Source organism: Harpegnathos saltator, unplaced genomic scaffold (genome assembly GCF_003227715.2).
Source record: "Harpegnathos saltator strain DR-91 unplaced genomic scaffold, Hsal_v8.6 scaffold760, whole genome shotgun sequence".
In the NCBI taxonomy this organism is placed as follows: Eukaryota; Metazoa; Arthropoda; class Insecta; order Hymenoptera; family Formicidae; genus Harpegnathos; species Harpegnathos saltator.
In genome coordinates, this window is record NW_020230605.1 from 48024 (window position 1) to 66346 (window position 18323).

Here is an 18323-nt window from a genome sequence, read left to right on the forward strand (position 1 = left end):
GATAAGCCGGAATCGCTGATGAAAGGTACCTTAATAAGCGCCGCGATATCACCGCGGGCATATCTCGCCAGCGTTTCTGATCTCATAACTCCCGCGGCTCGTCATTTATCGCAGTTCATTAAGTCCCCGTGCTTTCGTAGATTCGCCTTGAGGAAATAACGACGTCAACCTCCTGCCCGACGTATTTTTTACCCCTTCTACGAGGAACTTTTGTATGTTCACGACGTCGATTCATCCTAACCTAACGATCTTCGCGAATGCAAGTGTGATTAAAACGACACGACACGGCTCTACGTGTAGATGGAATGGTTTTCTTCAAACGATACACGCTTCTCTCGACTCTTTCTACAGCGGACTACTGGAAATTGATAGCTCTTTAATACAACATCCGTTATCGGGGAAAGCGGTCAGTATCAAAGCGTGATAATCGCGATCGGGGCCGATCCGTGTACACGCGGATAAAAACATAATAGCAGCAATCGCACAGATACCATTTATCCCAACATCGTGCTTCTGCCTCTGTCGAGAAGTAACTGTGATCAACATTGGAAAAGGAAGATGCTCGCGGATCCGACGGTTTCTTCGTAGGTCGCGCAGGCCATTCTAAGGAGGACTCTGGGAAATGAACCGAAAGCCGTTGTAACTTTGTCCGACCGCGAGACTTCTTTCGACGTAGCTTCGCGGCAACACTCGATCGCTCTCGTCTTCTTCTTGCGTATCGCGGTTCGTGGTGTGCGACTATGGCCATTACCGTGATTAAACCAGGTTAGCCAATTGCGACGCTCCGATTGTCGCCATCCGATACTCTTAGAAAACCCGAACGATCGCGGCGAAATTGCTTTCTACGCTCCTCCCTGTTTCTTTCTCGAGAGCCGTTGAAATATAGAATGCATGCTTTTAAGTGATTACACAGCGCCTTCTTTATTTTCCCCGTTCTTTATACCCTCGCTAGCGAGAGGAATAAAAAGATAATTAGGCTAATTAGGAAGTTAACGGAAGTATAAGAATGAGAGAGCCGTCATGCAAATTAAAAGCACCGGAATCTCTCCTGAATGTAGCGCGATAATGCGTTTTTCACTTCTCGAGCGACTCGTGCCAGCATTAAATTTCGGCGTTATCTATAGACAAAGGAAATGAGATGTAACCGCTTCTCGATAAGCATGTTGGATTGAAGCCAACGTTGATCTAAATTATACGAATAAATATTAATATCCGAATGCTCCTTTCTGGAAGCGTATGAACGAACAATCGATATTTATTTCAGATAAAAACAGAAAATATAAACCACCTAAATATAATAAGATCCAAAAAATACTGAATCTGAATTAGAAATGGAGGCTTTCGCCGTCTAATAGAAGCCACGAAGGCACAGACACCGCGGTGTCTTAACACATAAAATTGTTGCTGACATGTTCAACCTTCTATTCGCTAAACCATATTCCGATTTCTTCACTTCTCTGTGCTAATAAGATCGATCACATTCTTCTTGCTAAAAGAGAAACAACGAAAGAACCAAGCGACTCTATCACTAATCAAACTCGCGAATGAGAAGAGAGGGTACATGGCTCAATCAATTCCCCGTTTCATTAATCAACTGCGACATTTACCTACCTACGAAATCACCCTTTGAATCGATATCAATAAAAGAGGAAAAAACGTATAAAACATAACCTACGCTGGTGAATTCGCGAGTGAAAGTACGTGGCTCAATCAATTTTCCGAATTAATCAATCACATTTACTCACGAGATATTCCTTTGAATCGGTGACAATATAAAAAAGAAGAAGAAATAAAAATAATATTCTAATTTCACGTTGTATTTTCGAAGTCCGTGCACGTCGGACGTTCGCCGCAAATTTGGGGCCCTTTGGACTGGCAGAACGCTCGACTCACCAGCAGCTGGCGCCAGCTGACGCCAACGCCGCGTACTACGTCCGCGAAGCGAGCGTGGTCAGGCGAGAGCACGTGCTTAGGCGGCCGCCAAGTAAGTGGGGGAAGCGCGCGCGTAGGTGAGTGGGGGAATGAATGACCTCATGGGCCGAGCGGCACGCAATGGTGGGGGATGGGTCCGGGCCGCGCGCGTAGCATAGGCAACTATTGTTGCGCGGTCTTACTCCTATTTCTAGGAAGAACGAGCAACTATCGTATGGAATGCGGCGAGCGATCTAGAGCGCGCGGCTCGATACGATCGTCGATATCTTCATTCCCAGAAATCGTAGAGCCTTGAAAAGGGGCTCGTTGGAAAGCTAAGACTGTCGCGCGCTTCCGATAGACGCACAGTCGTTTCTCCCCGAGGTAGGGATTTATTGGAAAAATGGCATTTTATCATCGCGTGTGTATGATAAGGAATAATTAGCGAGGCGATTAACGCTGAATACAATCTGGGTGTTCGAGGACAGTCAGTTTTTGCAGATTATATGACGTGCGCAAACGTGTTCTTTCAATATTCACCAAACCGTCAGGCGAACGTTTCGGTTCGGGGTAAAAGTGGCGTGATGTTTTTTCGCGACTCGTTTAATACGCGACAGGCTCGAATTTTCGACTCGTAATTTCGTTAGCGAGTCGAAACGCTGAAACGTGTACAGCGTGACTATTACTATAGCATGCCATGAGCACACCGTGTGGAACAAGCCCGACTCCGGGAGAAAGAATTAAAAATAGACGCGGCTTACATTTCCCCGTCCAGCGCGCGCATTTCGCTTAAGCGGGTATCGCAAAACGCGGTCGCGGAAAAGCTCCTCCATCCGTGCGCCGGCGAAACGGCGAAACGGCGTAACGTACCGGCGGCGAGTTAACGACTCGATCGTGAAATGTTGTTTCGCAATGTGCCTCGACGGGACGTGCAGATGCACGCACTGTCGTACGCATTCAAAGAACGGCACTGCAGCCGACAGGTGAGCGAACAGCAGTACACGTGCGCGCAAGTTATCGCGTTTCACTGCACTGCGGCCGAGGGGAGGGAGGAGAGCTAGTTTTCGCGGATTTCGATTAGGCGAGCAATGTGCGCGCGCGCGAGCGATTGTTTCCACGAGGTAAATGCAGAGATTTGAATATCGCAGTCTCGGTGCGACGACGCTAAAGACCCCGCATTTTAAGGTCACAATCTCGTAAAAGCACAAGAAACGGCAGAAACGTAAAATTATGAAAGCATCGTTCGCCGATGTGAACCGTCGTGAATTATCGAGCCGTACGGAGAAGCAAAGCGCAGAGCACATAAAATTACGCTGCGACGTAAAAAGTCACAAAGATATAAAGTGCGAGGTAACGGCGGCGATGCAGCGCGACAAAGGCGCGAAATCGCGGAAGTGCGAGTGGAAGGACTTTACACGGTCGAGAAGCGGGAATTTCACAAATAGCCGGATTTTGCGCGACAATCCGAATGTACGATTCCGACCGACGGATTCGGATTCGTCAGTTTTGCATATTCGATGTACTTCAAATCGCCGCAACGGCGTGCAGGAGAGACCCGCGCGTTCTCGCGGATTTCGATCGGCTAAATGGAGTGGCTTCGCCGACGAGGAAACACAGACGGGACCGACAGGTGGGCCGGGACGTTACAATAAGGCAGATAATAGCGTCAATTAGTCGGTCACTTCGCTGGAAAGCTTCACCGATGAAAAGGACGAGGTTAACGGAAGCGCAATTGTTCGCGGCGCGCCGTTGTGCGAGGAGGAGGGGAGCGAGAGCCAAGTGCGTTTCCCCGCGACGAGAAATAATCCGATCGATGCGAGGGTAATTCGCACTTCGCGCTCCGACCGATCCGACCGTTTCTCCACGTCGGGACTGTGCAATTTTCACGACGACGACGACGATTATTTTCCGACGGCGCGGCGCGGCGCGGCGCGACGGTCTTTCGTATTTAAAGGTCGGACGAGCACAACGTAACAGCTGACCCACGTCGTCATCTTGCTACTTGCTATTCGTTTCTGGAGAAATCCGTCATTCGGATTTTCCGAATTATCGACAACACTCTGACATTCCTCTCTCCGTCGCGTCTCCCCTCGCGCGCAGAGCACGCGAAGCGGCGTGCGTTTATGTAGCCGCGGATAACGGAATTTTTCAAGCCTTCGACATCTCGATAGTGCGATAATGCCGAAGACGGTCTCGGTGTCTTTGAATCCCGAATGAAATGGCAACGCCGGCAGAGATACCTGACATTCGATACAATTTGTATCGGATCGTCCCCCGTTTCCCTCCCGGAGGACACACGGCAGAATGGTCGAGTACAAAATTCACAACACTATCTCTTTTATGGTGTCGACCCCGGGGGAGAGTCGTTCGTATCAAAGATGCATAATTTCCCGCGCGTTGTTTTTCAGGATTCATTCGCCAACGGAAGACGGCGACCCGCTGCGTTTGCACGCTGCGTGCAAAAATGATCCCCGGCGTAAAAGACGCGGGGCCGACACTGCGCTTTTACGGGTTAAGGTCTCTTTCGCTCGATCTGTCTCTGCCATCTTTTTGCCGCGATAAAGCCGCGAGGAGCAGCAGCTGTCGTCACGAGGCGAGGCGCGGGAGACTATATTCGTCGACCAATTGTATTTCTAAATCGGCGACGCATCGACGAGCGTGGGGAGCTGCGTCGATGCGATTCGAATACAGGAGAATACAGGAGAAAAATGCCCCACACGCTGCATGCTTCAACTCGGAAACTTAACTTGGCTATCTTGCGAGCGCGACGATGCATCCCGAAGTGCATTCGAATGATGCGACGAGAGCGTATGGAAAAATCACGGGCGTCTGCACTCCGCGGGATCGTCTCTTCAGGATCGCGCTAATGGCGGTTAGATTAAGTCCATCCCGTTTTACGCGGCTCGTTCCCCGGCCGGCGTTCTGGCCGAATTGCAACTACCAGATACGAAGAAAGAGATCCTCGTGAAATTTTAGTAGCGCTATAAACGTGAATGCTTCCTCGCAAATCCGCATCTGCTCGTGTCCCGTTCGCTCGTTCTCGGCGCAGCCGGGGTATCAAACAAGTTACAAAGTTCCATTTCACCGAAAGGGCCGTCGTGCCTCTTTTAACGACTATCTGATAGAATCAGACGTCCCGGTCGACCTGCCGATCCATATCGGAATTCACTCTTCCGAATCATCGCCTACCTACGCGTAACCCATCTACGTTCCTCGTTCTCGGACACATTTTGGAGATTTCGCTGGCCGATTTTCCCCGCCGCTTGGACGGCGCGCTTCGCGTGTAATCTTCACGTGTAATTCTCGAAAAGAAATTCGGCGTCCCGGTCGACATCATACTTTATCGTTGCGTTCGCCTTATCGCAGCATAAAGAGATCCGTGGCCGTTCTTTAAAAACCTCGGCCTCAGCGGTGATCAAAGAGCTCTATTAAATTGTTAGCACGCAAGTTGAAAGAGCCGAAATTATGCCGCAAAATAGACCAAGCGCCGTGTCTTTTCGTCGGAATATCGCGTCGGTCCTCAACCGAGCATGAAAATGTCGCTGTGCTCTTGAGACACGTCTCTTTGATTTGTGGAAATTATTAGTTAATTGTCGTTAATTAGTTAATCGAATTCACGTTCAAGTTCGCTTACACGCGGCGCCACGCGCCGCTATATCGTAGTCGAAAGCGAAGCTAAATATACGTGGCGGAAGCCTCTTTGTTCAATTTTATCGGTTAAAAAATGGAGATACTTGCCCGAGGTCACGGGAGAGGAAATGAAAAATTTCTCGGGGATATTTCCGATGCGCGGGCGCGCGCACGACCGCGACGATACACGGTAAAAATGGAAAACAGTCGAATGAAATTCAGCGAGTGGGCTTCTCGCGGAATCGGATAAGATTGATTCAAGCCGACGGATTTTTGCGGGGAGAATCAGAAATCGGCTTAAGCCCTGATACCCAGCTCGTTTCGATGAAGAGTGCAAAGTGTGGTACGTGCCTTGCGAGAAAGAAGGCGACCTAAGCATCCTGAAAGGATTCGAGGATCACGAGGCTTGATATATTTTCGGATTTCTATGCGTCGTGACTCTCGAAGAGACGGCTCGGCTTCGATGCGAATCGGGAAACAGATTTCGCTCGCAAAATGTACATGGCTTTTTCGTGGCAAAATTCCCGTTGCTCGAAACAGACGTTATCATTAAACCGAAATCACCTGTTTATCGCGACGACCGGAGGAAGGAACGTATCTTGAATTTAATTACGTGAAAGACTTGTTTACCGAGACAAATCCTACGCTGCTACAAAATAAATGTCACACATAAACAATTTCTTGAGAGTCTTTCTCTAGAGTCGGAGATATATCGAATGCAGAGACGAAAGTTACACTCGACGATGTTTTCTCAAACGAGACGCAAATTTCAACTGCGATAATAGCCAATAACAACCACGAATTTCTCTTAATGTCAGACATTTATTAGATGTATATGAGTAAATGTGAGAGAAATTGCAACGTGTATGTAATATGTGTGTAATACGTGTGTGTATGTGCTGAGAGAAAAAGAGAGAAAGAAAGGAGCGAAGAGATTCGAGTTGTCATAAACAGCAAAAAGACGAGATGCTCGACGAGCGCGATGTTCTTCAAGGCGTACGTCGCAAAGCGATTGACTTTCGATCGGCAGCAAAACAGTACGATATGCATACATGAGAATCGTACGCGGATGCGTACGTGTGAATACAAAAGAACAAGCGCGACGCGACTTTAGTTTTGCGAAGAGCTACGTTGGTCAGGCTCGCTGCCGATATATCGTTACTTCCTTTTTATAAAGGGTGTGCCAAAATTCACGCAAGAAGTAATTTTGATAGAAAACACAGGTTTATAATTAAAAACTGTAAATTTTTTATTGATTCATAAAGTACACAGTATTTACAATTTTTAATTATAAAACTGTGTTTTCTACCAAAATTACTTCTTGCGTGAATTTTGGGACCCCTTTAGTTCGGCCCTGAGAGAAATTACAGCCCGCAAAAATGCAAAATATCCGCGTCGGATCGAAGGCGGAGCGAAGTAATTTTCCAACGCGAGGCCGCTTGAGAGCGCCTTTGGATCACTCCCACCTGCCGCGAGGTAGCACGGAACCGGTGGAAGATTTTGAAACGTGACCTGATTCCTCGTCGTAGTCCCAGGATGCAATCATCGTTTGATCGTGGACGGACGGATCGAGCGGGGGAAGGATTACAGCGGGAGCGGACGAAGGGCAGCGAAGAGGAGGAATTTTCGTCGGGGATCGGAGGGGGGGGGGCGGGGGCGGTGTAGGGCAACAATCACGGACGATTGAATCGGCCTCGCGAGAAATGCCGACGAGTGGGGAGCATCTCTTCGCGCGATATCATCCGCTTGTTTCTCGTCCCCGAGCGCGAGCACGAGCACGTAGGAGGAAGACTCGGGCTAGCGGACGGTAATTCGTCGTAATCGCTTCACTCGCTCGACGGACGCTCGGCGATTTGTCCGGCAAACGGTAGCGGCTTTTCCAGCTACTGTATACTTTACGGCCGTTAAAATCGGCCCTGGATGCAGTAAATGTTTATGTATGGCTTTACGAGGAGCACGGCGTCAGAGAATACGTGAAATTACGGCGCCGCCGTGACTGGAATTATTTACGTAATGACCAAGCGTATATATGTGCGCGCGTGTGCTCTGTATCTCTCTCTCTCTCTCTCTCTCTCTCTCTCTCTCTTCCTCTCTCTCTCGCTCCCTTTCTCCCTTACGTTAGCGTCCATACGCGGAAAAATATGAATTCTCCAAGCTGGTGCTCGCCGATGCTCGTCCGTTCTGCAAACCGCCACCCTTCACCGACATGTCGTCCCTTCCTTCTCGCGGGCTAGGCGGCCAGGGCTAGGCAGGACTCCGTAAATAAATAAACGAACGTCGTTTGGTATTCAAGAGATTTCGCAGGAAGCTATTCAACAGTTAAAGCCGAAGATGACTACCGCCACTACACAGCAGCGGCTAAATAAATTCGGAATAACGGGCTGACTTTACATTCGAAAACAAGCGGCGGCCGGTCAGCGGCAGCCGCGCCAACGAGACGAATTCGCATTTCCCACGTTGAGACGACGAATACGAAGATCGCGTTTGTGTTTGTGTTTGTGCGCGCGCTGGTTCAGGGAGGAAGAAAAATCACCATCGCGAAAGCATCCCGGCGCCACGCGATACGCTCGCCGGCCGTATAATTCCGCCAATAAGCACCACTTTTAATGCAAACCGTGCGTTCCGTGATATCACGCTCACCGTGACCACCTTATCTGCCCGCCACGACACTGGGTACGCCAAATTTGCATGCACTGTGGGTACCATTGTATAACAGTCCATTATCTTTGGCGAGTTGTAGCACGTGCCGTTCCGCTTTAATATACTCCCGAATGCGGTATATCGGCCGGGTACATAGAAAGATACATATCTAACATCTGCAACCTACGTGCAAGCATTCGTGCAATCGTGCAATTTTCGCGCGATTGTGGGATTACGCAATTAGTACGCGAGGCGGAAGCATTGAAATACGGTAACTCCAGTTTTGCAGCGCGGAGCTTTCGCAAAACACCGCCAGTCCAGTTTGCAGAGCGTACGGGAAAAGTGGACGATTGACGCGCGGAAATGACGGCTATCTGCTATGTGAAATTGCAAACGAGATGAAACGAAAAATGTGTAACATTGAAACGCAAAATAATTGTATTATCGTTTACCTCCTCGATATGGAGCACGGGGAGTTTCGATCGATCAAAATAGGTGCCGCGGCGCCTCATAGCGTCGGAAAATCGCGCGGTAAAAATTATTCCGCTCGGCAACGAAGCGGCGCGCGTTTTAGGAAGGACGTAGAGAGGAAGAAAACCAAAGAGACGGCCACTCGCGAGTTTGAGCAAGCGGTCTACATTGAAATAGACGCGATCCTCCGCTCGAATAGGAAACTCTTTGCATCCGGCTATCTGTATCTGTTGCCTTACGAGCCTGGGGAGCGGTTTTATTTATGTATTAGTTCATCACCGAAACGGCCATTGCGAAGGCAGGGCCACCTGCGTCCGCGGCATCCTCCGCCCCCGCTCTTTTAACTATTTATGATGAAGAACCGTAACATATGTATGTGTATATGTGCGGCAGAATCGGAGTTGAAGATCAACAACGGAGTCCTTGACAACGGAGAGGGAGGGAAGGTGAGATATTATGAAACGCGTATCCACATAGCGACTTTCGATAACGTTCGGGCATGCAGCCCGAAGTGAAAGCTCCGTCCCTTGGAAATGTTACCCTCCATACGGAATACATCGACGTCGCGGATAGTTTGTCTGATCGCATAATGCCGGAGCGATCCCCTCAGTGGCGCAAACATTAATAAAAGGAACTCCGTATTCGGAGTTGTAGATCGACGCGGCGAGCCGGAAACACGCGGGCGAGTCCGCGCCTCGGCCGAGCAATTTACAATCTCACAACGAGCCCGTAGCCCCCCTTTTTTTCTTCTTACGTTTTATATGCAATTCTATGCAAAAAAGCGAAGAGTCGCGGCAAAGTCGTTCCCGCAAACAAATATCCCCTTCGAAGCGCTACACGAATCCGCGCGGCGTGGCCGAGTTAGCCGGGAAAATATTGCGACTCTGTGAAATAAGCCGATTGCGTGTCGTCCAACGACCGACGGGGAGCGGAGTTTAGGTTTGTTGCGGCGACGTTTGCGCTTCGCGTTAACGTCAGCGGTAAATTTATCGAATAATTAATGTAATATCGGAGAAACGGCGAGGATGATTAATTTGGTGGATCTTGCGACTTAACGTTTCGAAGTCGTAAATTTGCGAAGGCCAAATTACAGAGCGAACTTTCTTCTCGCGCGCTAAATTACCTCAGCTTTCCCCGTTAGGTCGCTCGCTCGGCCGCTTCTGGCCGCTGGAAATTTATCGTTTATTTCGAGACATCTCGCGAAGAGACTTATTATATCGCGCTGCCATCATAATGGTCCCAAATCGATAGGCGTCAGCCTTCGTGCGAACTTAAAATTCGAAAATGCCACCAATGCGAATGATCTTTCTCATTCTCAAAACAGGCCGCCAGCAAAGCGAGCGCGAACTGCAAACCCGAGTGTGTTATTTTGACACGCGTATAAGCTGAAGTTTTCTTCACGCGTTTCTTCTTGTCGTCTGAATTAAATCACTCAAGTCGTTTGCAAGGCATTTCGATGTATCACTTAACGCGTTTAAACGCGTTAAAGGACCGATGATTTAAGACGACAAGAGACGCGTAAAGGAAGCTTCAGCTTATACGCGTCGAGATAACATACTCGGCTTTGCAGTGCGAGAGAGACTCGCTCGGGCGCGTGCAAATTTTAAGTCTTTCCGCGAGAGATGATACTTCAAACGCTGTTGAAACGGCGCGTATAAAATGCAAATGCCCGGAGACAGCGCGACTCACGTCGACTCGAACTCGAGACCGCTTGACGAATCGAGTTCATTTATCGCACAAATGCAGAATCTGCTTACCTGCCTGCCCTGTCCTCCCCCCTCTCCTTCACCTCTCCGCTCCTCATGCCGCTCCTCGCCGTCGACGTATACTATGGATCATTAATCGTACGTTAATTACGCGGAAAATGAGCCACGGCGGAGTAGCCATCGACGGAGGGAGAGAGGCGCAAGATTTCCGGGACGCGCGTTTAAGGATCGGAATAACGGACGAGCGAGATCAAGGAGGTTGTAATGGAGAGCGGGATAATGGATTAAAGTGCACGTGATGCATTAATGTTGCGCGTCCGGGAGCATACGGCGCGGTTTAATCGGCGCCGCTCGTGCCTGCCTGAAAATTGCCGGGGTTAAAGCCGCGCGAGTTTCGTCCTTTTAAAGAGTCACTCGCTCCTGCGAAACATCGACGACGGCAGCCACGTGCGGAATTATTGCAACTTTACCGAGTCCGTCTCTCCGAACCGAGGCTCCTCCGCCTTCAGGCGCGAGACGTTCTCGCTTGAATTCGCGGGGAGAGGGGAAGCTGCTGGAAGATACAGACAAGTGTCTTTGCCCGCGAGAAGAGTGATACAGCGCGCCAAGGACGCGCGGTAATTAACAGGCGGTCGCGCGCGCGCGCGCGCATGGCTGACATTAAAATAAACTGGTCCGTGGTAAAATTCAGCGCCGCAAATAACTCTGATCCAGTTCGAGACACTCGTCGTGCGAGGTGAATTAATTATCGTCGCAATTAAGCGCGGCGTATAATTACAAGCCGTCGCTCTCGAGCGACTCGGCGAGTCCGAAACGCCGCGAAGCACGCGTGCATATCGATATCGAATCGAACGTCTCGCTCTTCGAGTTCCCCTTCGAGTCGCGATGTTTGTTCGAGCGAGCTCGAGAATGACTGTGCGTGCTGCCGCACTCACACACGGCGTCGTCCGATAACGCGCGCAAACGTATGACGTTTATTGCTTGACACGTCCGCGAAGAACGATCCTACCCGGCTTCGGATTAAAGAAGCAAATTTCTCCCGCCGCCGGCACCGCTTCGCGGAGCGAAGCCGGAAGCTCTTCGGTGCTCTTAGGAATTCTTAAGCTTAAGAAGCTCGCTTTCTTGATCGGGGTTGCGCGCGTAGACACGTCGTCTCGGGGGGTCGCGGCGCGGCAGGGAGCGAGAGAGACAGAGAGAGAGAGAGAGAGAGAGAGAGTGGAAAGCATTGTTAAAACCTGTAGTCCGCACAAGAAAACGTAATTTCACCTATTAAGTACCGACAAGATTGTTTAATCCCGACCCTTTAACCACCCATGGATTTTCCGCCGTAAACACAGAAAGCGATTTAGCAGAGCGAGCTTCCCCGCGCTTCCTTGCGACTTTAGCCAAAGTCTTGCGCGTGTTTTCTCACTGTTCCTTCTTGCCGTAATTTTCTATTTCTGCCTGTACAAGATCGGAGGGCCGGCGGGGGAGAGGGCGGAGGAGAAGGATTACGCGCAGCTGAGCGAAAATATTTGGCAATTCGTTCCGGCTTAAACTATGAAATAATATCTTTCATTGCGGCCGCCGTCCGTCGCTTCTCGCTGCACACCCGAAAAGCCCGCTCATTTGACAAGCTGCGCTCATTTGAATTCGCACCAAACTTTCTAACGACAACTTTTAGACGCACTGTTTCTTTTCTCTTCACGCGAACGACCGCAGGTCTCTCTCTCTCTCTCTCTCTCTCTCTCTCTCTCCCTTTTTCTCTGAGATTTTCGCTGAAAGAGAGTCTGACCGAAATTGATTTCGAGGAGCCTGCTAATCGAGGAAACGCACGTGATACGCGAAGGACATACCCTGTGTATCTTGCGCGAGCCTGCAAGTGGCGAACTGGCGCGCGGCGAAGGTAAACGCAAGAGGCGCCGTAGTAACGCGCGATAATATAAAGAAAATACACAAAGTGCTTACTACTCGTAAATATCCCGCGCGCAGCAAACGAATATGAGTAATAAATAAGGATCTTCGTCCGTGCACACGCCTCTCCCCCTCCCCCCCCCTCCCGCCCGTTTCGCTCCTGTTTCACGCGAGCGCGCCGTTCTCTATTTGCGGATAGTCACGTCCAACTTTACGTTGATGCCGCCGGCCGTATTACCGCACGTTACAGTGAATCAACCGAGCGCATTCGTATACACGGATGTTTACGACGACGGCCCGGCGTTCGCCGTATCTTCTTTTTTCCTCCTCCGTATTCCGCGATTCGCCGTTCCTACATTTTCGCGCGTACAATGGTCCACGATGCCCGAGCGTGGCGCGCATTTATCGCGTAATATCCATAGGGAAGACGACGCGCAGCGGGAGAGGAAAGAAGTGCCGTTCACGTGCGGTATCACCAGGCAAATCTAACGGGGTATGCGTCGTCAGCTGCGCAAACAGCGAACCGGTTAACAATCGAGAGAACAATCAGCGGGATTCTAATGAACGGTCATAATAACGTCCCCCCCGATATCTCGCGCGGTAGCGATAAAACGCGAACGAAGGCGAGAAACGTGCGATGCGCGCGATACCGCGCGGACGAGTCACGCACTTGCGTAATCCGACTAGAAATTTTGATCAGGTTCACCTAACATTGATAAGGACCTAATAAGGTGAATGAAAGGTAGTCCTAAGTAAGTCAGTCCTTATAATGTCCTAACGACAAATGAGTAAGGAAAATCTTTATAAGGTTATGATTGGGTCCACATTAGGACCTTAATGTACCAACCTCGATATAATATGATTCAGTTGATCGGGATCTTATGCATTGTACCTAATATGATTTGCATTACCAAGTTTTAACAAAAACCATTTGTAATTAATTTTATATGTATATAATATGAATATGTGTGTGTGTGTGTATGTACACGCGCGCATGTGTGTGTGTGCGTGTGTATGTGTAAAACTTTAATAGTAGTATAAAACAATATTTTTACAATGCGCCGCATATAATTAGAGACAGTTCAAATTTTATCGTATGACGCGCAACCTGCGAGTTGCATGTAGCGGCGTGCGCATTGCAGCTCTCATTTGTCTTGCGTTTGTCCATATACGGGCCTATAAGACAAAAGATGCTCGAGAAGCAGTTCAGTCGCCTACTCTGTGCGTGCATGTTGCATATCTCTAGTGCGTGTTTATGTTGTGCGATAATTTATTGGTCGTGACGAAACATTTTACAAGTATGCTCAAGCGATCTAAAATATTATTTCATGCAAATATCTTTTTATTTGGAAATGACAGAATTCTCAGCGTGTTATTTCTTATTTCCAATGTCATCATCCAATATAGCCGTGACGAGTAATCAGGAGCCATAATTTGAAAAAAAAAAAAAAAAACGCAATAAGGATTCCATAAGGCAACTCAACAAGGACCCGACTGTGAACCTTACTCCTGATATCCACGCTGCGTTACATGACTTACTAGAACCCGATAGTATTACCTTATTGGGATCTGATGTCCAAATGAGGTTAACCTGATCAGGACCATGGGATAAATTTCCAGTCGGGAAGAGTTCATTTGCACCGCGCCGCATTGTTATCGTGGCGCGACCGAGCTGCGCTGGGCGATAGAAGACAAGTGGAAACGTGTGCTTACACGCAGTTACACGGACACGGGCGGGTAGGGATGCCGATTTTTTTTTTTCGAATAGATCGATTTAAAGATCGATTCGAATCACGAAGAAAAAAATCGATCTTAAAAAATCGGTTTAGATCGGTAAAGAATCGATGTCAGAAAATCGATTTGAATCGGTATGCGTGTAAAGCGAACCACCACTCATTAAAGTATACTATCCGTCAAATTTCTACACTCTAAAGTAGACCTCGTGTAATTCATACAAAGTCTAATGTGAATTAAAGAAATTAAACAGATGGTACTCTTTCGGTTTTGTCGTGTGTGGCCACAACAAGATAGGAAAGGATCTTTAAATCTTTATGCTAAGGATTTAATTAGTTTGATTAAACATCAATCAAGGGTTTTTAAACGTTATCAAATAAGAAATCACGCTTACTATTATATGCATATACATATGTAATATATAATATATACTATTATATGGAGTGGCTGTGTTTGCTTCGCGCGTTCCGTCCCGCTGAAAATTTTCGCCCATGGGACATCGGCCTAAGGGCAACGTAGTAATGTGCGTCGTGCAGCCATTAAGTGAGTTCAAATATTACAACTAAAAAGAAATAAAAAAAAAAAAAACTATATTACTAGTAGAAACTGAAAAAATCGTGTTTCGGCGATTTTCAGAATTTACAGTTCGACCCTTGAATCGATTCAGTTCCAGAAAATCGATTTGAAAGCGATCTTTTAGGCTCCGGTTAATCGATCTTCGATTAAATCGATTTAAAATCGGCATCCCTACGGGCGGGCGAGAGAGGGGAGGGCAGGGGGGGCAGGAGGGAAGAGGGTCGCGGTAAACGAGCCGCGTAAAATGCGGCGATCGCACGACCGCCATAAAGACTTCTCCGTCCGTTGGTGTGCGTCGGCGGCTACAGGAGTTCCGGAGAAACGGCGATAAGGCCTGAGAGAGAGAAGTGCACCCCGTGGACCCGCGTGGTGGCGAAGCGCGATAGCCCGGGTCGTCCTCCACCTCACCCGCCCCCTTTGCATCGCGCAGCCGCGGCGCGTACGTAAAGGGATCGGTATTTATGGTATTGCCACATTGATTCGTGTTAAGCCGCCGGTACTTGACCTTCCGCCGCCAAGTATCCATCACTCACGACCGCGAATGGATTTCCCGCGCGGAGCGTGCGGGATGGCGCGCGCCCGCACGGGGAGATGGATCCGCCGGCGAGGGACTCCCGGTGATTTGAAGGGCGAGCGCGACGATCCCATCTGGCCCATCTTGCGAATTCCGAGAGGATTCGCGGCACACCCGCCGCCGCGTATTTCTAATCGAGCTCGGCGCTCCGCTCGCAATTTCGCGACGAGAGAGGCGGGTCGGTTTTGTCGGGTCGTCAAGGCGCTCCGGAAGCGTCAAGCGCGATTTCAGGATGGCAGTCGGTCGACTAACTTCAAAGTACGGAAGAGCCGATGGAAGAAAGGTCGATGCGACAACTTGTCCTCGATGAATTTCAGAACGCGGCCGGCTGCAAGAGGAGACACACGGTTTCTCGGTCAGTTTTGAAAGATGGATTTTCTCAGCGAATATTCCGGGAGCGTTCGGAATTCTCGATCGTGACGAAAGCGTTGCGGTCTTTCTTTACATTGACTGTACGAGAGCATAAGAGCTAACAATCGAAGATACGAAGTATCACGAAGCTAATCTGCGGCGATTTGCAGCGCGAACGGAGGTCGATTCACTTTCGCCCAGTTGGAAAATCTTGCGGAACAAGGGCGCCGCCCTTGTGAATAATCGAAATACCCGCTGCGGGTCGTAAGGGTCGCCGCGAGTCCTTCGTGTGAAGCGTCATACAGCGAGAGTAGTATTACTAAAAGCCGTAGCGACTGTCGGGCGAAATCGTGATGCTTTAATAATTGGAAGTAAGAGGGTGTCGGATCCGGAAGACGTAACTTCGCGGTAATTAGCCGTCCCTGAGAAACCCACCGTCGTGGAGACAATTGGAACCAACCCTCCGGTCTAATTAATAGCGATATCCAGGAACGAGCACGATGTGCGGAGCCTCGGGTGCAAGTCCAATTGCAGCGTAATATTGCACCCGCCAATACTCGCAGCCGCGGATCATGGCGAAACTTGGATCAAGTTGTAATCGCGTCAAGCACTCGGCTAAATAAGCGAGTCGCTTATGTCGCTGATGTGCGTTACATTGTATCGGCCCCCGCTCTGCGCAATCTTCCATTTCGCGACTTGCGAGAATCAGCTCTTATTCGACGCGCGCGCGCGCGCGCGCGGCGTATCACGCGCGGAGAAAACTAAGCTCGCGTGTAAAAATGGCGGTGGGCTATGGCGACTGCCGAAATCAAATCGAGGCGAATGGCGCATTCCAAATATGTATTACGTTCGTGTCGTGGATATGAGCTCACGAGCGGCAACGCGAGCCGGCAAGACGCGACATAAATTCGAAACGAGAAATTGACTTCCAGTCTCGTGAAGAATGTTGTAACGCACGGAATATCAAATACCGGAGGAGCGTTGTGACTAGCAACTAAAAATAACCTGTTTATACTTGGAAGATGTGAATTATGGTGTTTGCCGAGTTTCGAAAAGTACATAACACACGCGCATGGACCTGGAAGGATCCTTTTTTATCAACAACATAAATTTCTCTAATCTCAAGAACATTTGATATCTCCAAGACGCGCGCGTGGAAAGTGCCTAACAGCGCGGAGTCTCTCGCTATCTACGCGAGCGTGATAGATCTTACAATCGGAGAGGAAGATTCTCCCGGGACATTTTCCTATTAGCTCGATCGATTTATTATCCTTCGCTCGAGAATGAACTCTACTCGCTCCCGGCGTGACTCACATTCGAGAGCCGAGGAGGGAGGGAGGGAGGGGGAGGGAGGGAGAGAGGGAGGGAGGGAGGGAGGGAGGGAGAGAGAGAGAGAGAGAGAGAGAGAGAGAGAGAGAGAGAGAGAGAGAGAGAGTCTCTGAGTGCTAAGTCGTGTTTAACGTCACGTATAGTTCGACCGATGAATAATAACTATAACAAACACTTACTTAAGCAAAGACAATATTGAGCGACAATATCGGACAACGCCCGCTCGAACTTCTCTCGCGTCTCCACGGACGCTCCGCCGCCGTGCAACATCCCCGGAGCCGCTGCAAGTTTCGCGTCATACTCGCGAGCGTCTTTTCGTTCCGATTGATCACTCCTAGATCTGACATCGTGCACATGTATCACTATCGCGGACACAGTGTGTGTACTTTGGATGAGACAGAGGGAGTGCAACACTGCGCACAGCGTATCCAGCGTTTCCTCCCGACATTTCCTGAACTGTAGAGACCCTCTGAACCTTCCTGCCTCCATCTCTTACTCTGCCCCCCCCTCCCTCTTCCCTCTTCCCTCTTTCTACCATCTCTTTCTGCCTCTCGCTCACTCGCTAGTCTCCTTCCTTCTCTCAGTTTCACCGTCCTCTCCCGATCTCGCAGTTTCGCTTCCCTAGGTTCTCTTGAAAGCTCATGAATTTCCAACACACCGCCACCCTGCCCGCTTCACGTCGCATTAACTCGAGTACCACGTTTGTCTACGCAAACACTCGCATATTTACGCGAAGGGATACACATAATTAGATACGTACCTGCCGGCCGAAAGGCCGGGCGGGGCGCGGGTTACCTCCTACTCGTACGTGCTCGCGCAACTCGTGCATTCCTCTCGTGCACCGAGGTGACCGAGCGGCGCCCTGAGCGAAAGAGTTCGTTTCCGCCTCGTTACAGCGGCGAGTTACGAAAGGCCGGCGCGGAAATTTGTCGGGCGAGTAAAACGAATAAAGAGACAACGCCGGGGATGACGTCAATTTCTTCATCCTCTTATCCTCTTATCCCATTATCCGCGCGGACTTTCCTCCATCGCGCGGTACGCAGAAATGCAACGATTGCTGTTTCCTCACGACTTCAAATTATTTTGTCACGATTATTTTAATCGGTTAGCCGGAACGCCGCTTTTCCCGCGCGTGATTTCCGTGAGGCGAAACGCCTCGCGAGTCATTGCGTTTCAATGACGTCTTCGGCAACGATCGTGCAATCTCCTCCTTATCGATTATTCCTCGCGACTTATTTTCCATTCTCAGCCGTGACGACGGCTGACTGGTGCGCGCGCGCGCGCGCGCGCGTTCAGCGCGGCCGACGCGACGGTATCGTTAAGCTGAGAATTCTCCGTAATCATCACAATATCGCGCGCATCAGACACAATAAGAAGAATCCCGGTCGGACACTATCGATATGCGACGCGCGCTGCAACACGCTGCATTCATAATCTCCGGCGCTAGCAGATGTCATGGCTTTTCATTCATCCGCGGTCGCTCGGTGATTTATTTATTTGTGCCGCGT